A 17,219-nucleotide genomic window follows, 5' to 3' on the forward strand; every position below is an offset into this window, starting at 1 on the left:
CAAGAAATAATCTATATTTAATTTATACAGTGAAGACTATGCAATGCTAGTTTATATTTGATTATTCGGTTTCTTTACCTGGACACCTACAAACTTGAAAAAAACTTAAACATTGTGTAAATATCACAAATAAATACATAGAACAAACATATTTTAAACTATTTCAAACAGGGCCCAAAAGTACAACCTGCACTGGGGCCCCGCAATCCCCAGCTATGGCCCTGGGAGCAGTGACAGATCAGTCAACTGTCCCAGGCATCTTTCACACAGTCAACAGTATGTTGACTTTCTCAGGCCAACATAACTAAATGTAGCTCTTAACTGGCTAGATGATTAACACGGTAGAAAATCAGTCCAGTCTCCCCAGCTGTAAATGCCATTGGCTGTCTTGTGTTGCTTATAATAAACTGACATGTTGATATCACATAAGCAGTCTTTCAGAGTGCTGTCAGTTACATGTAGATGCATACTGTACACAATAGTTAGTGTCGCTTATGGGGTGTCGCTTTGGGACGGGTGAGGGAGGGGAAAAAAATCCCAGTATGCTCACTACAAACAACTAGACTACACCACTGCTTTTACTGTTGTAGATAGATAGCCCATAGTAGCTATAACAAAAATATTCATCTCTTCATTGTGTTTGGGCCCCCCTGGAGGAGCGAGCACAGGCACGTGCCTAGAATGCCAATGCATAAATCCGGCCCTGGCGATCTGACATTATCAAGTAGGCTATATCACCAAATCACACACAGAGTGCACGCATGTTGATTTATTAAAATTCCAGGCATTCTAAATTGTAGACAGCAAAAGTGCTTCTGTATGCATTTTATATAATTTAATATAGTTAACTTAATCTATATCACACAAAGAGTTCCGTTTTTCTGCAGATATCAGCTTAACACATTTAATTATCATTGTATTCAAGACCAGTAAACCAATAAGTGACTTACATCTGAGACATAATATTGCTTGTTTTTGCTAAATTTTGCCAACGAAATTAGTTCCAAACAAAGACCACAGCACTGTTTTGCGTCTCTGAGCAATGGACTGTGTTTACTATTGAATGAATCAGCTTTTTGAACGCATCAGTTGATAAAAAATTATTCAGTGATTCACTCATTAACAGTCAATTGCTTTGTTCCTGAATGAATCAGGCGTTTGAATGAATCGGTTGAATCTCAATAACTCACTCATTAACAGTCACATGCTGCCACCTACTGGAGGTTTTAATTTCACATTTCGACTATTTTTTTCATGTCTTAAATTATTTCAAATATCAGTATTCAACGTTTTATGTTAAAAACACAACATAAGGTCTATTTATGCATCTGTAACTGCAGTTTAAATGCATCCATGTCCCCTGTGAGATACATTAAACTGTGTAAATACATCTAAATGCTATTTCAGATGCAGATTCCAGAAATGTTTTCTTATGTTGGAATGAAAGACACTAAGTACTGGATGAAGGGCTTCTTATTCTTACCCAAAATTAAAGAGTTAAAACTGAAAGCAATCTTGCTACTCAAGCTGTGTATGAACATATATATATATATACATATATATATATATATATATATTTATTTGCTTCTTGTCCATTTTGCATTTGCTTGTACTTTTACTTTCAATCCTTAAGTACGTTTAAGATTTAAAAACTACTTTTCCTACTTAAGTACAATAAATATCACATACTTTTAGACTTTTACTCAAGTAATATTCTAAATGGTGACTTCAACTTCTACCAAAGTCATTTTCTGGTAAGATGTCTGTACTTTTACTTAGCTATGGCTTTCAGGCACTTTATACACCAATGTAGATATTAAATAATCCTGCGTTATTCTGTATCTTTACACTCTAAGAAGAGACAGGCATAGTGTGTGTGTGTGAGTGTGTGTGTGTGTGTGTGTGTGTGTGTGTGTGTGTGTGTGTGTAATGAAATAAGATTCTCACCAGAGCTAGGCCACCTTGAACAGAAGATAAGTCAGACGATGTCAGACACTGTAATATGCTCTGGTCCGCTCAGACGGACCATTAACTGAACAGAAGTCAGTTAATTCTCAGCACATAGAGACTCTTTCACCTAGATATCACACTACAGAGACTGTTTCTGTTCTCCGAACTAGAAAATACAGAAAACATCCAAACCAAAGTAAGAATAACAATTTAATTGATGTTCAACAAATAAAAAACAGATATAACACAGTTAAACAAATGATAAAGCTTGGCTTATTGAATATTAGATCCCTTTCTACAAAAGCACTTTTTGTAAATGATATGATCACTGATCATAAACTAGATGTGCTTTGTTTGACAGAAACCTGGCTAAAACCAGATGATTGCATTAATTTAAATGAGTCTATCCCCCAAGATTAAAGTTACAAACAATGAATCGCGTCAAAAAGGTAAAGGGGGAGGTATTGTTACAATTTATAGCAATATTTTAAGTCTTTCTCAGAGGTCGGGTTTCAAGTATAATTCGTTCGAAGTAATGGTGCTTCATATAACTTTATCCAAAGAAACAAATGTTAATGATAAATCCCCTGTGATGTTTGTACTGGCTACTGTATACAGGCCACCAGGGCACCACACAGACTTTATTAAAGAATTTCCTGATAAAGGGTAGTCATGGCCTAATGGTTAGAGAGTCGGACTCGTAATCCAAAGGTTGCGGGTTCGAGTCTCAGGCCGGCAGGGATTGTAGGTGGGGGGAGTGAATGTCCAGCGCTCTCTCCACCCTCAATACCACGACTGAGGTGCCCTTGAGCAAGGCACCGAACCCCCAACTGCTCCCCGGGCGCCGCAGCATGGCTGCCCACTGCTCCGGGTGTGTGTTCACGGTGTGTGTGTGTTCACTGCTGTGTGTGTGTGTTCACGGTGTGTGTGTGTTCACTGCTCCAGGTGTATGTTCACGGTGTGTGTGTGTTCACTGCTGTGTGTGTGTGTGTGTGTTCACGGTGTGTGTGTGTGTTCACTGCTGTGTGTGTGTTCACTGCTCCAGGTGTATGTTCACGGTGTGTGTGTGTTCACTGCTGTGTGTGTGTGTGTGTTCACGGTGTGTGTGTGTGTTCACTGCTGTGTGTGTGTTCACTGCTCCAGGTGTATGTTCACGGTGTGTGTGTGTTCACTGCTGTGTGTGTGCACGTTGGATGGGTTAAATGCAGAGCACAAATTCCGAGTATGGGTCACCATACTTGGCCGAGGTAGTGCTGGGTGCCGATAAAGTCCTAATTGTTGGTAATTTTAATATACAGTGGTGTGAAAAAGTGTTGGCCCCCTTCCTAATTTTTTATTTTTTTGCATGTTTGTCACACTTTAATGTTTCAGATCATCAAACAAATTTAGCCATTATCCACAAATGGCAAAAACATGGAACAGTGGTGAACCTTCCCAGGAGTGGCTAGCCGACCAAAATTACCCCAAGAGCGCAGCAAAGACTCATCCAAGAGGTTACAAAAGACCCCACAACAACATTTAAAGAACTGCAGGCCTCACTTGCCTCAGTTAAGGTCAGTGTTCATGACTCCTCCATAAGAAAGGGACTGGGCAAAAATGGCCTGCATGGCAGAGTTCCAAGACTAAAACCGCTGCTGAGCAAAAAGAACATAAAGGCTCGTCTCAGTTTTGCCAGAAAACATCTTGATGATCCCCAAGACTTTTGTGAAAATACTCTGTGGACTGACGAGACAAAAGTTGAACTTTTTGGAAGGTGTGTGTCCCATTACATCTGGCATAAAAGTAGCACAGCATTTCAGAAAAAGAACATCATACCAACAGTAAAATATGGTGGTGGTAGTGTGATGGTCTGGGGATGTTTTGCTGCTTCAGGACCTGGAAGACTTGCTGTGATAAATGGAACCATGAATTCAGCTGTCTACCAAAAAATCCTGAAGGACAATGTCCGGCCATCTGTTCGTGACCTCAAGCTGAAGCGAACTTGGGTTCTGCAGCAGGACAATGATCCAAAACACACCAGCAAATCCACCTCTGAATGGCTGAAGAAAAACAAAATGAAGACTTTGGAGTGGCCTAGTCAAAGTCCTGACCTGAATCCTATTGAGATGCTGTGGCATGACCTTAAAAAGGCGGTTCATGCTCAAAAACCCTCCAATGTGGCTGAATTACAACAATTCTGCCAAGATGAGTGGGCCAAAATTCCTCCACAGCGCTGTAACAGACTCATTGCAAGTTATGGCAAACGCTTGATTGCAGTTGTTGCTGCTAAGGGTGGCCCAACCAGTTATTAGGTTTAGGGGGCAAGCACCTTTTCACACAGGGCCATGTGGGTTTGGATTTTGTTTTCCCTTCATAATAAAAAACTTCATTTAAAAACTGCATGTTGTGTTTACTTGTGTTATCTTTGATTAATATTTTAATTTGTTTGATGATCTGAAACATTAAAGTGTGACAAACATGCAAAAAAATAAAAAAGTGTACATGTTGATAATGAAAAAGATTTGTTGGGATCAGCATTTGTAGACATGCTAAACTCTATTACTGTTAAACAACATGCCTCAGGACCTACTCATTGTCGAAATCATACTCTAGATTTAATACTGTCACATGGAATTGATGTTAATGGTGTTGAAATTTTGCAGCAGAGTGATGATATCTCAGATCATTATCTAGTTTTGTGTATATTCCATATAGCTAAAGCTGTAAAGCCAACTCCTTGTTACAAAAAAGACTACTTAATAAATAATCTTCCTGACTTATCTCAGTTCCTCAGCATATCCAACAGCTCATAACAACTTGATGATGTAACAGAAACTATGGACTCTCTTTTCTAGCACTTTAGATACGGTTGCTCCTTTACTCTTCCTTTTCTCTTGAGGAAGGTTAAGGAAAAGAGTCCAACACTGTGGTATAATGAGCACACTCTGGCCCAAAAGAGAGCAGCCCGGAAAGTGGAGCGCAGCTGGAGAAAAACAAAATTAGAGGTATTTCGTATTGCTTGGTGGGAAAATACTCTCTCCTACAGGAAAGCTTTATAAACTGCTCTGATCTCTTTTAGAAGAAAACAAACACAACCCCAAGTATTTATTCAATACAGTGGCTAAATTAACAAGAAATATAACATCAGCAGATGCAGACATTACCCAGCAGCACAGTAGTAAATGACTTTATGACTACTTTACTTCCAAGATCGAAACTATTAGAGATAAAATTGTAACCATGCAGCTGTCAGCTACAGTATCGCATCAGATAGCATGCTATAGATCCCCCGAGGAACAATTCTATTCTATTGGAAATGAAGAATTGTATAAATTTGTTAAATCATTTAAACCAGCAACCTGTATGTTAGACCATGGTTTTATTGAAGTAAAAGTGTAGAATTTATTTTTGGCTTATCTATTACCATTTGTATAACCACAGTTTTACTACAAATACCATGGTTAAACTATGGTTAGGGTAGCAAACCCATGGTTAATTTGTGGTTACCATGGTTTACCTATAACAGCCATGTTTTTTTGGTTTAATTTAGTCATGCCCACATGAAAAAAAAAAAAATACTATAGTAATTTATAGTAAATACTATAGTGTTTTTGAACCAAAAATGTAATTAATTTGTTGTGGTAATTCTATAGTATCTGTGGTAATATAACAATTATAGTAATATAAACAAATTACTTTATCCAATACTGTACTAAGTTTTCTACAACTATAGGGTATATTATATTACAATGCACTACAGTTTACTGTAGTAAAAACTCAAGTATACCTCAGTATTTATTATAGTTTATCAGTTTGCTATAGTTAATACAGTATGCTGTAGCATTCATTAACAAAGTGTTGTAAATACTATAATATATACAGTATAATACACTTTACTATAGTGGTTCAAAAACACTATAGTATTTACTATAAATGTCTATTATTTTTTCATGTGGGTAATTTTGTGGGATGCACAGTAACCACATCATATACCATGCTTCACCTTAAATGTAGTTTTACTGTGGTATTTGTACGTATGGTAACCACAGCACTTGTCATTTTACCATAGTAACTGTTTACTGTCTACTCTTTGTATTGAAAGCACAGTATAACAATGCACTTACCATGATTTTACCACAGTGACTGTATTTATAATGTGGTATTTGTAGTTAAAGCACATAACCACAAGCCTTACTATGGGTTTACCTCAGTAACCATAGTTTTACTGTGGTGTTTACCACAGTAACTGTGTTTTTACTGTATACTGTTTGTAAAGCACAGTAACCACAATGGTTTTTGTGAAGTGATTGTAATTCAATATTTTTTTGGTCTTGCAGTTACTTCAGATCACAACCTGCAATCCAACAGCTCTTTTAAGAAGCCATCAACAAGTCCTTCAAAGGTTAAACCCTTCACAGGTAATTGTGATTTTTATGTGTTAATACTAACTTTCCTTACAGTCCTTCCTCTCAAATATTTTGGTCACAGATCATTTAAACACACTGACTCAACATGTGTATATTTCTCTTCATTTCAGCTGAAAGGGAAGACCAAAGGAAGGCCTGTCATGGGATTTGAATTTGACCATCTTGTGCGTTTTCGGAGAAGACCAAAAGCTGTAAAGGCAAACTCTTCCAATGGTACGTCTGTGTTGGTCTCAGCACCTTGACTGAACTGTACTGCAGTTACATTTTGCACAGCATGTGATATTTCTTAAACTTTGCTTTACACATCCCACGGCCCCATCAGGAAGAACCCCCAGAAAAGTCTCATGTTGAAGTAGTAATAATTCATACAATTGACCAAGTCAGCAAATTCATATGATATTGTACAAGCGTACTCATAAAAATTCTACGACTTTTACTGCTGTCTTTGGCCATTGCCTCAACTCTCATGCAGATCGTGCCCATTGTAAGAAGTCAGAGTGTTTATATCATAAAGTTTATTTTAAGTCCATTGTAGTCTTTATTAACCTTTGCAAATTGGCGCAGTCTATTCCCGTTCCAACAGTACGTATCCACACCTCAGTCTGCCTTTCTTTCCGTGATGATCTGGAGATGCTAGTTTAACTTGTCATGGGACAAATCAGACCACTTAAAGCTGTTCGCACCAAGAACAAGAAATATAATGAGAAGTATGTTATCTACACCAACAGACAATAACATTCTGTTTATTATAAGCATGCATTGCGGTTATGTTGTCTGCCATTTAAATGCTAAAGCGCTTTAAAATCTGGTGGATTCTGAAATTGTTCTGAATGAGATTCCAACGATATTGTTCCTCTGTGTCATTAAATGTTAAATAACTGCGGTATAGACTCATTCTTGGTGTGAAGATGCCTTTAATACTGTCAGCATGTATAATGTTTAAAATAATTAATACTAATTGCTACTGAAGATACAGCTTTTTCTAATGCTGCTTTCCTCTCGTTCTGTTAAACTTCTTTTCCTAGAATGAGCAAATCAGCTGTGCATCATCTTTGGAATTTGGGCAGGAAATGACTGAATATGGTGAGTACTGCCACCTGCACTATTTCTCTGGAGTTATTGTTTTGTCTGTTTGTTTGAAGGTAGATGAAGCCTGTTAATGTAGATATCAATTCAATGGCCATCAAATGCAGCACTGCTCCCTGGACCCGTCAGGCATCTGCTGTGAAGACTGCATTCCCGAACAGCTCTACTGCGACAGCTCAGATGTTACGGCCCATAAAATTAAACTTCACAACTGAGAGATAGTTGTGGAGGGATTCTTTTGGCCCATACCTCCAACAAGAATCAACGGTAAGTCCAGTGCAACAATTATAAATAAAAATACTATATTTTATTAATTTACCACACCATACATACATGTTTTGTCCCTCCAGGACATTTACACCAGGTGGTGTGTGAGGAGGACCGTCAGAGACTCCAGCCACCCGAGCCATGGACTGCTCTCACCGTTACCATCAGGCAGACGTTATGGCAGAACCTTCACTAGCAGACTGTGAGACAAGTTCTTTCCACAGGCTATTAGTCTGAACTAAACTCGTACCATTAACACCACACACAGCATACCACTCTTATGCACTGCACTCTATCACTTACACTTACTGGACTCTGAATCCCTATTATTCTGCACCCTGACATTCTGTTTGCACTAATTCATACTCCACTGCAAAGGTATGTGTGTACTGTGATTATTGTGTTTATTATGTTTTCATATGATTTCATGCTGTCTGTCTAGTATAATATTTACCATATGTTGTTTTCTACCTGTAAGGAGTCCCTTATGTGTTGCATATATATATATATTCAATACTTTTCATCCACAATGTCATGCTGCTTTCACCACCTGTACACTTCCGTTCATGGTATTGTGACAATAAAGTGATTTGATTTGGTCACGTCTTTTGTTCATCAATTGTACTGTACGGTGCGGAATAACAACTGCAAATGGAAGAAGACGATTCTGATAGGGACATGTACAAGCAAGCAAGAGGAAGAAAACCAGGAGAGCTCTGATGATGAGAAGGAAACTGAATGTGATTCTATGATGCTCAACACATTTCACCATACATGCATTTGGGGGGCTTCATCTGATTAATCTGTTTTATTCTCTTGAGTACGATTTGTCGTTATATGCTACTTTATGCTGTATCCTCCAGTTAAGTATTAATAATAAAATATGGTGAATATTCTGTATTAGGGATGGTGTTTGGTAAATACACCATTTTAATTTGTAAACAATACATATAATTACTATGATTGTTTTAAGACATGAGCATGTGGTCCTATTAATGACTCCGTTACATGAAGAGAATGCTGAAAGATGCATTAGAAGAGACTGTATGGACTATTGCTACAGGCTACATGCAAAACCGAGGGTGAGGGAAGGATCAACATGAATCTTGTACTGTGTTATAAGCAAGATGAGCATGGACATTACTGATGTTTAGCACCCGAGGAGGACAAAGATGAGACATTTTTGACACAGAGATACAAATTAGGTCTTCTATATTATGATTCTTTGCACTGCACGAATTATATGGCTTTTGCATCATAAACCACACACTGTCTGTACCTTGCCTTACTGAATGATGCATTGACATTGTGTAATAGTACAGTAAAGTGTCACAGTATGTATGTTGTTTAAATTGGTGTCTTTGTTTTCTGTCAACACTGTATTCTTGCTCCTGATCTAATGAAATAAATGGAGGCCATTCCAAATAGGCACTGATGCAGATTTTTTTTTGGGGGGGGGGGGGGGGGGGTGGGGGGGGGGGGTTGTGTGTGTGTATATATATATATATATATAAGTCAATAACTGTCTCTAAGGCACAAGACAAACCAGCCAACACAAGAGGAAGAAACAGCACCATATAAAGGGAGGAAAGCACACGAGGGCGAGGTGAGCATAATTAATGAAACGAGAACCAGACAAGGGTTAAACGAGAGAGTGTTACGGTCACGACCGGCTCAAAGCCGTAACAAATGAAAGGAGGACATGCGGTTGGTGAGGTTACAACAGAAACATTTATTAACATGAGAAAAGAAAAGTATATAAAACAAAAGAACAACGAAAAGTAAATACAATTTCTGTCTGACACAAGATGGTATAAAGCCAGACAGAACAAGTATCACAACTAATAAACAAATCCAAATAAACAACAAAACCAATCGGGAGCAAACAAGCAAAAAACCCTCCTCCCCACACCAACAAGGCCAAGGTTTTTATAGAGGGAAGAACAGGTGGACCTAGTTGCCAGATTGGAGTGGTTTGGATTTGTCAACTCAAAACTTATCCTATAACTCTGAATTTGTCCATCTACCATCATGGTACAGGCCCCAGGTGGACCTAGTTCTCTTGATGAGTCTCCTAGCCACTCCCACCAGCCGGCAACAGCAGGAAGAGCAGGAGACTCGTCACACTCCCCCCCTAAAAAGACGAGACCACACAAAAAAAAAAAACATTTAACAAATTCTGTACAACATTCAAACAGTCCGAGTGTGAAGACTTGATATAACTTGCAAATGTTCCCCAATCTCTTCAACTCCAAAACTCCTTCCAGCAACCTTGGCGCCTAGGAAGCAAAATTAAGGAAGAAACAGAGAGAGAGAGGAAAAAATAGAAACGTTCTACAACACTTAGACTATGTGAACACGAGACAAGGCATCAGCAGTTACATTTTCTGAGCCTTTGATATGGCGTATATCCAACAGATAACCCTGCAAAAACAAACACCATCTCATTAGCCTTTGGTTGGGGTTTTGCAAAGAGTGCAAACAAATTAAAGGATTGTGATCCGTATAGACCACTAGGGGTCACTCTGACGACACGCTTCGCTTCAATTTTGGCCAAAAAAAAAAGTTTCAGGAGTAACATGTAGGTCTTTTTCACCCCCATATGGCCAGGCGTATCATGTGCGGTCTGTAACACAAGTTGACGGAGAGACTGTGGTTTTACAATTTGTAGCACCGGATCACCAATTGCAAACTCTCCATGTGGGACCCACTTTCGAACCAACAACCCCTCATCCAGGTAATACCCAGAAGATAGATGTCAACTGTGCCATAAGGGACCATTCGATCAAACAACTCAACAAGAGTAGAATCCGCTTTTTGCTCCTTTATTAAATCATTCCGTGACACAGACAAAACAGAAGGGATTTCTAGAGTTTTACTTGCCACTTTTTTAGACTCAATTTTATCATCAACTTGTGTTTTGCTCATAGATCGAGTTATCACACACGATGGCAGTGCATTCAAAGGGTTTTCATCACCGTCTGATTTCAGAACCGTCGGAGAGGATGTAACCACCAAATGTGGTAAATCATCTCGCCAAACTCGTTCACCAGCCAAGTCATTTCCCAAGATTACCTGTACTCCTTCCACAGGCAAACAGGAGCGTACAGCAACTTCCACTTCTCCCTGGATCAAATGCAAAACAAGTTTATGAAGTGGAACAGACATAACATTTAAACCAATGCCCTTAATCAAAACATTACTTCCAGTATAAGACTCCGTGGAAAAAGGCAACACGGACTCTAGAACAAAAGTTTCTGATGATCCTGTATCACGGAGAACTTTAACTGGTACATCTTTTACCGAACTAACCAGTCTGACAGTACCTTCTGTAACAAAAGGAGCAAATGCTGAAAACCAGACGTGCAATTTTTCTGACCATCATGCAACGGAGCATTTACGGCCAAAGCAACAGGTTTTGCAGGGGAAAATTTTTTACATTTGACTTTCGATGGGTCTCCTTTTGTTTTTAATAATGGGCATTCGTTCTTCCAATGACCAAAGACATGACAATAATTACACGTATTTGCTCTCTCTTTTTCCCCAACAGAACTATGTAGTTGTCCGCCAAGCAGATCACGCGATAGTTTAGCAGAGTAAACAGAATTACGCCAAGGCTCTTTTTGAAGATTTTCGCCATATATCTTAGAACCAACAGAGGTCTTCTGAATCAAAAAGAACTCATCAGCCATAACGGCTGCCTCATATGCAGTGACAGGTTTACGTTCGCTTACGTAAGTTGCTACACGATCTGAAACTGAGTTTTTGAACTGTTCAAGCACCATTAGCTCTTTTAAATCGTCTAGTGTTTTTACGTCAGAAGCCACACACCAACGATTAAAATAGAGTGAAATATCACGTACAAACTCAACATACGTTTGTTTGTTTGTCACTTTTCTTCCAGTGCCTAAATTTTTGTCGATAGGCTTCTGGAACCAGTTCGTAACTTCTCAACACTGCAGCCTTAACCGCCTGATAATCAGCAGCATCCTCCACACTAAGAGAAGAATATGCCTCTTGAGCTGTACCCGTGAAGACGGATTGCAACATAAGCGTGCACTCCTCATCTGGCCAATTTCGAGCAGCCGCAACACGTTCAAAAAGTAAAAAGAAACGCTCAACATCTTTCATCAAATTTAGGAATCAATTCATATTACCCACAACATCAAATTGACAAAAAACCAAATCGCGTTCCCCTCCACCACTAACCATCCCTATCTTACCATCCCTTATTAAATCCAAACGATATCGTTCAAGCTGTTGTTGTTGTAATTGGACTTTAGACAACTCAATGAGATTTTGCGCTTCTAACATTTTCTCTTTCATCTCAGCCTGCATTAACAACAATTGTTTTTGTTGTTGAAATGTTAGATGAGACAAAAGCTGAAGTATCTGCAGATTGAGACTCTAAAACTCTGCGTTCAATTAACTCGGTCTTTATCAGGGTTTTAATGTTATCTTTTAGACGCTTATCTTGGCTTATCAAGTTGATTTCATAATTACTCGTAAGTTCTAACAGCTGATCTTTAGTCAAATCATTTAACAACTCTTCAGACGGAGCACCAATAAATTCCTCGACCTTCGAGGCCATACTGAAAGATAAATACACAGCTACTTACATCTCCAAAAACTTGAGGAAAAAAGATTGGACTAGCAATTCCCTCTAACTAATTTTTTTTTTTTTTAAATGACCTAAATTCAACCCTAGTCTTCGTACAGTTACTGTTATACACTGTAAAGCAGCGTTTGCAGTAGCAACCGATTAACAAGTCACCACTACAAAACACGGACGTGTTCCCGAGACCAATGCTCGAACTGCTTTCACCGCACAAACAAAACAAACTCAAATAAAATTCGGACTAACAATATCAAATCAAAACTAACTAACAATATCAAATCAAAACAATAACGAGAATTCAAGACTAGAAAAGAGACTGATGAAGAACTAAAGAAAACATTACTAGTAAATATAACAGGGCTCGCAAAATCGCTAGCCTGACGTCCCGGGGCTATTGTGTTTTCCAGTCGGGCTACCAAAATGTATCGCTGCCCTGCCCGACGGGCTACCTTAAATACAGGTCTCCCGCAGGTCCTTAAAAACTCTTCAATTTAGTTGTATCAAACTTAAGGCCATAAAACGTTTTAAATACGTTAAATGGTATAAGAAATGTCTTAATTATAATTTCAAGAGGTCTTACAGTTGGGGAGGGAAAGACAAGAATGGCGATACGGCTGGATTAAACTTCAAAAGGCAATGATGTCATTGAATAAATATGAGCGCTGCACGTTTCAAATCAAAACACGACACGGATGTCTTTCTGTGAACGTATCTGAAGGGATCCGACTGTCTTCAGAAACGTGTTGGTGGCATTTTCATTTCATCTTACCTATACTGCCTGATAAAGCAGCGTTTATGAGCACGGACGCTGCTGCATTGTGTACTGAAACCGCTATATTAAGCTGCTCCTAAAGCGCCACCTCGTGGCAGAGGATGAATTTGCATTTCCAATAAGCCTTTCTTGTATGGTCAGATCAATGCGAATATCGACCACTGATTTAAGCAGCAAACACAGAAGTTAATGTGCCTTCTAAAAATCTAAACAATTATACAGCAATATTTATTCGTTTTAATTTAATATAATAATTTATATGCTCGATTTAACCCTTTTCATAAAAATGGTCTAAGGCTGAAATGCTGTTGTATACGATTTTTGTTTTTGTGAAAACCTGTATCTGAACTGTAAATCATGTAATTTTATGGCTTGATACTGTATGTTACCATAGACTTAGTCCAGCCCCGCTCATACTGTGTTCATTTTACTTGTGCAGCTCTTAAAATGGGTCATACATCTGCAGATACCTCGTAAATAGTGAAATCAAATTCCTTCCTTCATATTTGTTGATATTTGTGTATTGAAAATATTTTTGATTGACTATTAGACCCCTATCTGATGTTCTATATTAAAAAAAAAAAAAAAAAATTGAGAAAAATAAATCTATATAAAGAATAAATAGCATATAAATATGAGACAAAAATTCATACAACAGAATTTTTTTTGGCATGATATCTTAAATTTCGGGTGCACATAACTGCATTTATGTTCACGCTGTGTGTGTGTGTGTTCACTGCTGTGTGTGTGTGTGTGTGTGTGTGTGTGTGTGCACGTTGATGGGTTAAATGCAGAGCACGAATTCCGAGTATGGGTCACCATACTTGGCTGAATGTCACTTCACTTATGGACTACATAGTTGGCCTGCATCACGTTTGTAAACAGTCAGCTGTATAAAATATAAGATGAGGTCTAGGGGAGGGGCAAATAGTTATTTTAATCCCTTATTTTTCCATAACTAATTAATTAAGGTTGTTACAGTTGTTGCTGTGATCGGGCCTGACGCGAGGAACGCAAAAGCTTCTCATTTAATATTCAAAAAGGGCCTGTCTCGCGCGCGCGATGCTGATTGGCTGATGAAAATCGCATCTTTTAAATTGTCATGACCCCGTTTTTTTTTTTTTTTTTATTATTGCAAAATTCTTTGAGGTTCACTTTGATGTTGACAAAACAAACCCTCATTATTATTTTCAACCCCATTCTGACCCTCTGTCCGAAATTATCAGTTTTTAATGGGTAACGTTAACCAAAGGCCACTGATTGTCTACATCATTCCATAGGAAGAAAGATCCACTATATAAACGTATATATAAACCCCTTTGTGTGTTTTTTTTTCAAACATTATTCCTACAAAACACAGTCATTTACAAACAAAGCATTATGAAATACTTACGGTGTGCGATGCAGCTGCTGTCAGATTCAACACAGTTGGCTGCTTCATCTTTAACGAATGTTTCTTCGTCTGAACTCTCCATTACGCTCTACCTCGTGTTTAAATGGCCTGGGCAATTAAAAATAATCCACTCCTTCCCGACACTTCTATCCACAGTCTGTACAGAGACCCAAATGAACTGTGAAGCAGGTGTAGAGCGAATAAACACAAGTGGGCGTGGCCTGTGGTGGACAATGTGATCAAATGATTGGTCGATGCCTTCTCATATCCAAATATGGTCAAGTAGAGGCTAATAATCTCGGGTTAATAAATGAAAATTTTGTCATTAATCACTTAACCCATGTTGTTCCAAATGCATAAAAGGTTCGTTCGTCTTCGGAACAAAATTTTATTTAGTTTTAGTTTGAAGTTAATAGTTAATTGTTCTAATTGGCCTATTTACCAAACCCTGGGTTCATAAAGTAAACTACGATCCATGTAAACACCACATTTATGGCTTAGCAACAGTGAAAGTGAAACTTTATTGCACACCGAAATTAAATGTTTGCGGCGGTTAGAAAGCAGATTGAGGATTTTCTAGAAGTAGGATTTTGTGTAACAAATAGCTGAAGTGTGGTATTTTATTCACTAAAATAAATGTAATCTTACCAAACACTCGCTCACTCTGCTGTTATTTAATAGATTAAATGCACTAGAATTTTATTGAATACTACTTGAGACACGTTTTTAATTAAAATATTCATATTAATGAAGGATATTGACTTTGAATAGACTTTATTTCGAAATGTACCAAAATACGTGCTTTCATATGTGCGTTAGTTATGATTATTTCATTTATTCACTACTTACTATTTATTATTAATATCTCATTTCAGTTTTAGTTTGGCTCTAGTTTTGTATTTATTCCAGTTTAAATGACAATGTTCATGTAGCGTGGATTAAAGGGATAGTTCACCCAAAAATTAAAGTTCTGTCATCATTCACCAATCCTCAAGTAGTTCCAAACCTGTATGAATGTCTTCTGAAGAAAGTTTGTAACCAGGCTGTTTTGGGGCACCATTGACTTCCATAGTAGGAAAAAAAATACTATGGAAGTCAATGGTGCCCCAGAACTTCTCTGTTTTCCCAAACTCTTCAAAAAAATCTTCCTTTGTGTTCAGTAGAATAAAGACATTCATACAGGTTTGAAACTACTTGAGGATGAGTGAATGATGACAGAATTTTCATTTTTGGGGTGAACAATCCTATGGAGCGGATTTTGTTGAATGTTGAACAATTGTATCAATATATATGTATATTCTATATCCCGCGATTCAACAGAGGATAAGAGGTACGGAGAATGGATCAGATTTTACAGGGAAAGACTGCCTAGTTAAATGTTTATCCAGGTCACTCCTGATTTTTGAACTAATCAATCATGTTAACAACGTTACAGCACTTGTTGTGAATTTCACTGACACTGTAATAGGGTCACTTTGTGAAAACATCTAAATGGTTAATTATAGATCTAGTAAGACAGAAACTCACCTGTTCCCCACTCATATTGGTCTGAAAAGGTAAAGAGGTGTTTCAGGTCTCAGGAGACTAGCGTAAATTGACCGACAGCGCCATCTGCTGTTTTTGGAAAGTTGCTCAATTGCACATGTGAGAAAATCTGCCTGCACGCATTTGTGAGAAAATCTGCCAACACGCATTTGTGAGAAAATCTGCCAACACGCATTTGTGAGAAAATCTGCCAACACGCATTTGTGAGAAAATCTGCCTGCACGCATTTGTGAGAAAATCTGCCAACACGCATTTGTGAGAAAATCTGCCAACACGCATTTGTGAGAAAATCTGCCTGCACGCATTTGTGAGAAAATCTGCCAACACGCATTTGTGAGAAAATCTGCCTGCACGTATTTGTGATAAAATCTGCCAACACGCATTTGTGAGAAAATCTGCCTGTACGCATTTGTGAGAAAATCTGCCTGTACGCACATGTGAGAAAATCTGCCTGCACGCATTTGTGAGAAAATCTGCCAACACGCATTTGTGAGAAAATCTGCCTGCACGCATTTGTGAGAAAATCTGCCTGTACGCATTTGTGAGAAAATCTGCCAACACGCATTTGTGAGAAAATCTGCCTGTACGCATTTGTGAGAAAATCTGCCAACACGCATTTGTGAGAAAATCTGCCAACACGCATTTGTGAGAAAATCTGCCTGCACGCATTTGTGAGAAAATCTGCCTGCACGCATTTGTGAGAAAATCTGCCTGCACGCATTTGTGAGAAAATCTGCCTGCACGCATTTGTGAGAAAATCTGCCTGCACGCATTTGTGAGAAAATCTGCCAACACGCATTTGTGAGAAAATCTGCCTGCACGCATTTGTGAGAAAATCTGCCTGCACGCATTTGTGAGAAAATCTGCCTGCACGCATTTGTGAGAAAATCTGCCTGCACGCATTTGTGAGAAAATCTGCCTGCACGCATTTGTGAGAAAATCTGCCTGCACGCATTTGTGAGAAAATCTGCCTGCACGCATTTGTGAGAAAATCTGCCAACACGCATTTGTGAGAAAATCTGCCAACACGCATTTGTGAGAAAATCTGCCTGCACGCATTTGTGAGAAAATCTGCCTGCACGCATTTGTGAGAAAATCTGCCAAGACGCAAAATCACTTTATGTTTGTTTGAAAGTCGAGTTTTTCTTTGCAAAGCAGATTATTTGCAAAACACTGGATTTG

The sequence above is a fragment of the Barbus barbus genome, assembly GCF_936440315.1.
Source record: "Barbus barbus genome assembly, chromosome: 18".
NCBI classification, from domain to species: Eukaryota; Metazoa; Chordata; class Actinopteri; order Cypriniformes; family Cyprinidae; genus Barbus; species Barbus barbus.